The sequence below is a fragment of the Pezoporus occidentalis genome, unplaced genomic scaffold, assembly GCF_034315485.1.
Source record: "Pezoporus occidentalis ecotype Australia unplaced genomic scaffold, CSIRO_AGI_Poc_V1 ctg174, whole genome shotgun sequence".
NCBI classification, from domain to species: Eukaryota; Metazoa; Chordata; class Aves; order Psittaciformes; family Psittacidae; genus Pezoporus; species Pezoporus occidentalis.
The window spans coordinates 1436771-1445180 of record NW_026913576.1 but is presented as its reverse complement, the minus strand read 5'-3'; the positions used below and the strand labels follow the sequence as shown (position 1 = coordinate 1445180).

The 8410-nt window shown below is 44.4% G+C and overlaps 1 long non-coding RNA gene across 1 annotated transcript; it reads right to left on the bottom strand.

Annotated features, from left to right (window-relative positions):
• Positions 1-401: 401 nt before the first annotated feature.
• On the bottom strand, positions 402-2936 carry LOC134161445 (uncharacterized). Its single transcript, XR_009963980.1, has 2 exons — positions 2767-2936; positions 402-549 (listed from the first exon to the last, which is right to left on the bottom strand). It is a non-coding gene; the product is annotated as an uncharacterized LOC134161445 (long non-coding RNA).
• Between the last annotated feature and the right edge of the window lie 5474 nt (positions 2937-8410).

The following is an 8410-nucleotide window of genomic DNA, read 5'->3' as shown; positions in this document are numbered from 1 at the left end:
AAAAGTTACTGAAAAAAAAGCTTTTCAAGCTGTTACATGATCGCGTATGTAGTTAAAGTAGGGATGGCACAGGCAAATTGGGTTAGGAGCATGCCTGGGCTCATGTTCCTGCTGGAGGCATCCCTGATTGTATCAGAGGAAGTGAATGAGCTATTCAGGCTGCCATATGTGTGTGGGTGCGTGCACCTAAAAATACATGTCCAGGTTTCACAGAGCTATATTCATATTTGATTTCTATTCTGACAGAATTCTGAGAAACAGCTTCTGTTCATTCTGATGTTAGTAAAACGTGGCCGTAGAAAACAAAACTTTCTTTCCAAAACAGCTGCAGCTGCTGTGCTTTGTCACTGACTTAATACGTTAGAATTTTTTGGCTTTAAATATGTGTATTAGTCACTGGGTTTCCTGCACATTCGCTTTTCATTCAGGGATGGCCAACCAACATCAGTGGGATGTGCAGAGAAACTACAGCTGGTATAGCTCTCAGCCATAGCAGCATCGAGGAGTAACTCTCAAGCCATGTTCCAAGGAGAAATTTGCTCCTTCCTCCTATGAAAAGAAAGGTTTCCTCTTAGGAGGGCACCTGCTTGGAGTGCTGTGTATTCAAGTTTACATCTGGCTCCATTATCTAATGTAACCCTGAAGCTATTCCCTTTTGTTAAACATGCAGTGCACTTGTTTTCTTGTGAGAAAAACATGTGCGTGGATCACATCCATCTTACTGCTGCTGTGTCCCATTTTCCTGGCTACACTCTCATTTAACAAGCAGTTGAAAAAAATAAAAAGCTCCAGCAGGATCTTTTCAAAATAAAAATCTGGTTATCCAGTTACAGAATAACAAATCAATGCTGCCTTTGTGTGATGCCTGCATGACTCTTACTAACACAACAGTCGTAACTGTGGAATGGATTCTTTGGAGATAGAAGGTAATCCAGCCATAAAATTGGGGAGACTTAAGTAATAAACTAAATTGCCAAATACTTTTGACTTTCCTTCAGTGCCTGAGCTTTTAAATGAGTTTGGCTCCAACCTAAGTAATACCTTGTGTTTGGCATGTGATTAATAGCAGGCTCAGTTTAATTGTTTGGGACTTGTTCTAAGAAACATCCCTGCTAGCTGATGTATAATGTTCACAGGCCTCTAAATCCCCACATGACAAACTGATCCTTTTTGTATTCGTGTGTTTAGGAAACATCATTCTATTGGCACAGGACACAAGTACTAGTTGAGGTTACTCAACGGTTCTGAGAACAGCTTTTCCTTTCCTACATCTTCTATAAGACTTGGAGGCAGATGTGCTCTGAGATCAGAGACGAGAGGAAGATCAAGAAACTGAATAAGAATTGAGGATCAACATTTTAATAATGAGGAAATGTTTTCTTTAAAGCTTTGTTTAAATGGTTGTTACGGTTACAAGCTCTGTAACCAGGATACTCCAGTTACACAAATAGTAATTTAGCCTGCTTTTTAATCTCATTTTTCTGCCAAAGAATATATTGAACTACATGGGAGTCTTTCCTTGCCATGGGGCAGCGTTTCCATTCAGTGCAGTCAGTCAGCTCTAGTTGGCTGGCTGGGCCACTGAGGAAAAGGGAGCAGGCTACAGACCTTAGCGTAGAGCCAGGGAGGACATGGGAACCGACTGGTTGGTAGCAAAATGCTATGTAAGCTGTAATTCACTGCTGAAGGCCGTATGGCAGCCAGGCTGGTTGGAGTACAAATTAACTGCAGAGTAAGGGGCATTTCATGACAAAAGTTTTATGACAGTTTTTCCTGGTGTTTTTGTACGCAGTCCTCACTTAAAAATTGTCAGTGCTTGTAACTTGCTGAATTTAACTTCCTGCAGCTCTGGCTGGAAGTCCCTGTTCTGCTTCTTCACCTCTTCCCTGTCACTCGTGCTGGGGCTGAAGGGATGCTCACAGTCAGGGGAATATGGACCTGGTTACTTCCAGACCCACTAAGCTGGCTGTCCTGGGTTCAGCAGTAGCAGTCATTTTTCTCGTTCTTAGTAGCTGGTGCAGTGCTGTGATTTTGACTTTCAGCCTGGGAATAGCGCTGATAACACCGAGGGTTTTAGTTGTTTCTCAGTAATGTTTAGTCTGACCAAGGACTTTCTGAGTCTCATGCTCTGCCAGGGAGGAGGGGAAGTTGGGAGGAAGCAGAGACAGGACACCTGACCCAAACTGACCAAAGAGGTATTCCATACCACAGCACATCATGCCCAGGATGTAACTGGGGGGAGTTACCCGGAAGGGCCAGATCAGTGCTGGGTTGGGCTGAGTATCGGTCGGTCGGTGGTGAGCAGTTGTATTCTCTTCCCTTGTTATTTCCCTTATTATTATTGGTGGTAGCTGGAGTGATTTGTGTTATACCTTAGTTACTGGACTGTTCTTATCTCAACCCGCTAGAGTTTCATTCTTTCGATTCTCCTCCCCATCCCTCTGGGAGTGTGGGGAAGAAGAAGGGCGGGGAGTGATCGAGCAGCTGTGTGGTTCTGAGTTACCGTGCTTAAGCCACGACTCTAGCTCTGCACCTCAGTGCTTTGCAGGTAAGAGATGCAACGTGGAGAGGCTGAAGCCAATCCTGGAGAGGGCCACTGTGGGTATGACTGAGCTGAATTATTTTGCCTCTGTGTTCTGCCTCCCTCATCTATAATATGCTTGTGACCTGCTTCTGAGGGCTATTTGTCTTAAAGGTTCGCATGGAAAAGGAAGGGGAAAAAGAATGTCACTTAACAGCCCCTGCTGCTGCATGTCAGTGGCATACCTATTGCTCAGGGGAGCATCAAGCATCTTGAGTTTGCTCAAGTTCCTTGCACCACATAGATGTGTCATGAGGGTCCTTGCTTCATTACTCATTTTCTGGAGAATGCTGGGGACATACTGTTACCATTGTGATGCGACTGCTTAGTGCGAGGCATTATGCCTATGGAGGTGGTGCAGCTACACAGCAGGTGCAGCAAGATCACCCAGCCATCCTTCTGCTCTTGGGGAAGATTCTAATAGAAGGAGCTTTCAGGAGCTACCTATCTGTGACACGAATAAATGAGAAAAGAGTAGCTTCAAGGGAGCAGGGAAGCCAAGCCGGGATTTTTTTAGCTGTCCTCTGTTTCCTGAAGTCCGTGGAAATGGTGGTGTGCCTGTTTATGCCCTAAGAAGATTTGTACTAGTGCTTCAGATAGATAATTGCTGGACATCAGAAATTCAGAGTACAGGTACTGCTGAGAACAAGTGCTATATAAATTAGTCTAGTGTTTGGCAGATCTCTCATTAGCAAGGACTTCTTAATAAGAATTGTGATTTTCTTATTAATGAGGAATTACCCTCCGAATCCTTTTCATGGGAAGAAAATCAGAAATCTGACTTAGTAAGGTGAGGACATTTGGCTGAAGGCATGAAAGAGGTGATGGGAGAATGAAGATCTCACTTCCCCTCTACACAGCACACACAGTACACAGTATGCTAGAGATTGGAAGGGACCTCGAAAGATCATCTAGTCCAATCCCCCTGCCGGAGCAGGAACACCTAGATAAGGTTACACAGGAATGTGTCCAGGCGGGTTTTGAATGTCTCCAGAGAAGGAGACTCCACAACCTCCCTGGGCAGCCTGTTCCAGTGTTCCGTCACCCTCACTGAGAAGAAGTTTCTTCTCAAGTTTAAGTGGAACCTCTTGTGTTCCAGTTTGTACCCATTACCCCTTGTCCTATCATTGTTTGCCACTGAGTAGAGCCTGGCTCCATCCTCGTGACACTCCCCCTTTATATATTTATATACACTAATAAGGTCACCCCTCAGTCTCCTCCAAACTATAGAGACCCAGCTCCCTCAGTCTTTCCTCATAAGGGAGATGCTCCACTCCCTTAATCATCTTAGTTGCCCTGCGCTGGACCCTCTCCAGCAGGTCCCTGTCCTTCTTGAACTGAGGGGCCCAGAACTGGACACAATATTCCAGATGGGGTCTCACCAGGGCAGAGTAGACGGGAAGGAGGACCTCTCTCGACCTACTAACCACCCCCCTTCTAGAGAGCGTAGAGCAGAGCATGGTAGAAGAGAGGAATATCCTGACACAACAGACTGGAGAAAAGGCAGAATTAGCATTTTGGTGAAGATGGGGAGACCTTCAATCAAGGTGTTCTATGGCTAGTTTGGTTTACCTGCAACACAAAATACGTCTTGGGGGAAACTTCAAGTACAAAAGACTTCCTTTGGTGTCTCTTGCTATGACTGTCACCAGAGCGGTTAGGAGTTAATATGAGTAGTACTGGGTACAGCCCAATGCAAGAACACCTTGAGAGCAGAGTCTGAGGCTTGCACTGAGCTTTTGCTGAGGATTGTGTCTGAGCACTGACCCTCTCCTTGGTGGGGATGGCAGTGTTGTCATGGCCTTGCTGGAGGTTTGTTATTTGTGTGGATTTTGGCATGCTCTGTGTCTGACCTTCTCTGATGAAAATGTGCTGGCAGGAGAGGAGCATGGGAGGGCCCAGCACTGCTCTGCTCCTGCACTGGGAGCACGGCTGCTCTGTTTTTGCCACTTCACTGCCACCTCTGTGGAAACACAGAGCAGCTAAAAACCCTAAAGCAGCTGGACTTCTCAGGCCATATTATTACTGAATCCTCTCTCCCGCCTTGTGCTCAGCTGCTGATTAGTGGAAACGTAGTTTTGTGAGCCCAGCCAGAGAGAGATGGACAGATTTTGAAGTGGGTGTGTATAATCTGCGAACCCGCATTTAATTCTGACTGTTGTGGCAGAGGTCAGGGCACAATAAATGTGCATGTAAGATCTTGCGCTGGTTTAACTGCATCAATTTGAAAATTGATAGGCATGAACAAGACCCAAACCCATCTGTATTGCACTTTTGAAAACCTGCAGTGTGGTAGTGAGGACCCCAAAATAAGCCTGACTTTCCTCCATAGTACTGTCACTCCCTCTGACTGCCACAGGCACATACTGCACCAGCACAGGGGAAGATATTTCAGACAGGTTCAAAGCTGCACCAGGGGAGGTTTGGACTGGACATTAGGATGGATTTATTCACTGAGATGGTGGTCACACAGAAGAATGGGCTTCCCAGGGAGGTGGTTGATGCCCCAAAACTGTCAGTGTTTAAGAGACATTTGTCCAATGCCCTTCGCAACATGATTTAAACTTTCATAGAATCATAGAATCGCAGAATCAACTTGGTTGGAAAAGACCTTTAAGATCACCAAGTCTAACAATTCCCCCAGCACTGCCAAGGCCACCACTGAACCATGTCACTGAGGGCCTCATCTACATGGGTTTTGAACACTTCCAGGGATGGTGATTCCAGCAGTTCCCTGGGCAGCCTGTTCCAGTGCCTGACCAACCTTTTGGTAATGATTTTTTTCCTTATATCCCATCTAAACTTCCCTTGGCACAGCTTGATGTTGTTTCCTCTTGTCCTATCACTTGTTACCTGGAAGAAGACACCAGCCATCTCCTTGCTCCATCCTCCTTGTAGAAGTTGCTGTTGGTCAGCCCTGAAGTGCTCAGGCAGTTGCACTAGATGATTGTTGTAGGTGCCTTTTAACTGAAGCTGTCTAGTTCTGCTCCATTTCATTCCATTCTATTCTACTCTGGCTTTTCAGTGTAGGCTGGTATGACAAGACATCTTTGCAAGACTGACTTAAGCTTCTCAGCCTTTAAGGATTAGAAAAGACTTCTGCTTATTTTGTTTTCTCTGGTTGAATGCAACACACGAGTGCTTTAATCAAGTTCTCATGGTGCTGCATTTTTCTTCTTATTGATCCTTATAGCATTTTGCCTGGCAAGTATATACAGAAAGTTCATACAGCTGTGTAAACGTTATTATCATCAAGTACTACTCTGCTGAAGAGTTGGACAGATTTGCCAAAGCATCAGGAGAACAACTTTATTAAGCATAGGAACCTGAGCTTATAGGTGGTATGCTCAAGTAGCTGATGCTGTGTCACACATCCAGTTGGAGCTGCACCTGCAGGGGGAGTGAGGATTTCCAGAGGATCTGGATAAACCCACCTGTTTGCCAACACTTGCTCCTCCACTCAGCTGGCGCAGGTGCCTGCATAGTCATCCTCTGAGCAAAGACACCAGGTCAAAATGACCTGGTTTGCTTGAGCATTTTCCCAACTAAATCTAAAGCTTCCTGATGTATTTTCACCAGGCTGGTTTAGGAAATGAGTTCATGAGCTGGTACACTGGCAAAATCAGTGAAGGGTTAAGCTGTGGTGGAGTTCATGGTGAGGTACTGGAAAGACTAGGGGATAAATGGGAAGTGGTGGCTGCTTCACTTGGATCCTAGCAGCTCAAGCAGGCAGGGAACTCACTGATACAGTTAAGCATGTACTGGGCTCTATTGTCCTGAAATAGGTGTGTCCCAGTGTCATTGCAACAGAAGAAGAGCTGGGTTTATTCAGCCTAGGGGAGGGAATGAGCTATTCATCCCAGCTGGGGGGAATGAACTGATGTCTTTAACTAATGATGGGAGGCTATGGAGAAGACAGTGGTACACAGTGGCGAGGTGAGAGGCCAAGGACGTTGGCTGCATGAAGGAAGCTTAGATAGAACAAAAAAAAATTCACTGTGAAGGTAATCAGGCATGGGAACAAGTACCCAGAGATGTGTAATCTCTGCCTTTGGAAATAGTCAAAAGTGACAGGACCTGAGCAACATGATGTAACTTCGAAATGGGCCCTGCCCCCCTTAGGAAGGCAAGGTGGCCTCTAGAGGTCCCCACCAACATAAAACATTCTATGATTATAATTTTTATGGCATTTTAAATTAGATGAAAGCTGTTAATCTCACTGAGATGTAAATGTTGCTTGCACTCAAAATAACTCACAACTATGTTCACTACCCAAATTTTACATGCGGAAAGATGAGGCAGAAAGACCATTCATTCGTCCGGGATGCAGCAAGGATCCCAGCTCCTCTTCCTGGGGGAGAAGGCCAGCAAGCAGAGCAGCTTTGTTACAGGGTGCTCCTGCAGCTGTGGTGTTACAAAGCTTACACCATCAAAATGCCTTACTACAGCTCTGTAATTCTGTGTACTTCACAGCTATAATAGAACATGCTACATCATATGACATCTTACATTAATATATAATTAAAATATCAGTATGGTATATGTTAATTCACTGGTAGCTGTGGAGAACACTGTTCCAGCAAGAATCCTTACTAGTATATGTGTAACAGAGACATAGAAATAGATAATAACAAACATAATAAACTGAAGATGCAGAAAGCCTGGGTGGGTTAATGGCAGCCACTGTTCTGCACACACAAAGTAAACGTGATCTTTTATCAAAGGAGAAGTCCAATCTCCTTTCTGGGGAGCTGGCAGAATATAGGAGGCTGTTGTGTACCAAGTCGGTAAATTGCAGTTATATTAATCTATATGTTGTGGGTGTATTTAATGGTGCAGATAATGATAGACGGAGAGGAAGGAGTTGACAGAGGCAGATGCAGAGGGCTGCTGCTGAGTGAGATATCTCTCATGATGGCAGATCCATCTCTTCCTTACTCTATGTCAAGCTGCTATTTCTGTTGTCAAGACTTTTCTTAACAAACTTTCTAACTATACAGAAAGTTAGACACCAGTCTAACACCAGTCAAAAGTGTGGTGTCAGACACGAGTTTGACACCAGTCAAAAGTGTGGTTTTGTGTAATGGTCAGGCAGTCTAGCAATAGTCTAGAAACACAAATGTAAAACTAAAACTGTCTCCAAGTGATGTAATTCAGATGCGACCCTAAATTTCAGGAGGTAACCCTGCATTAGCAGCCCACAGAAAAAGCCTGTTTCTAATAAAAATGACATGGACTACAGTCTTTTTTCCTTTCTTTGAAACAAATGCCTCATTTTCTTCACATTACATTCAGCCTCTAGTGTAACAGAAAGATGAGCCTTCTGTGTTCTGTGATGTTGTGGTCTATAGATATTGATTTAATAACATTTTGTAGTACAATTAGCAAAGAAAGAAACAGTACATTGATACTGCTGAGGGAATTTGCCAGTTAGGATCTACCAGAATGACCAGGAGCAGAAAAACGATCCTTGAAATCTGAACAATAACCTTGCTGCTGGCTCATGACCTGTTCTCATGTGTGAGAACCCAGGGTGTTCACATGGAAGCATGAGAGTGTTCATTCTCTTTGTGAACAGAAGATGTAATGCACAGTTCCAAACACTCGAGCTGGTCATTATTGTTTTGTGTTTGGTACTGTGCCTTCCCTCTCTTTTGTGCAGAGGGTCAGACTGAGATTTAAAATACAACTTCTCAAATTGTTTTCAGTCCAGGAGGCTTCTTCTAAAACAGTCAATGGAAAGGCTATCAATAACTCTGCTCTGAGAATAGCATATGCTCCAGAGTTAACACCCAAATGTGTGGATTCCTGTACAAGCAAAGGACAGGT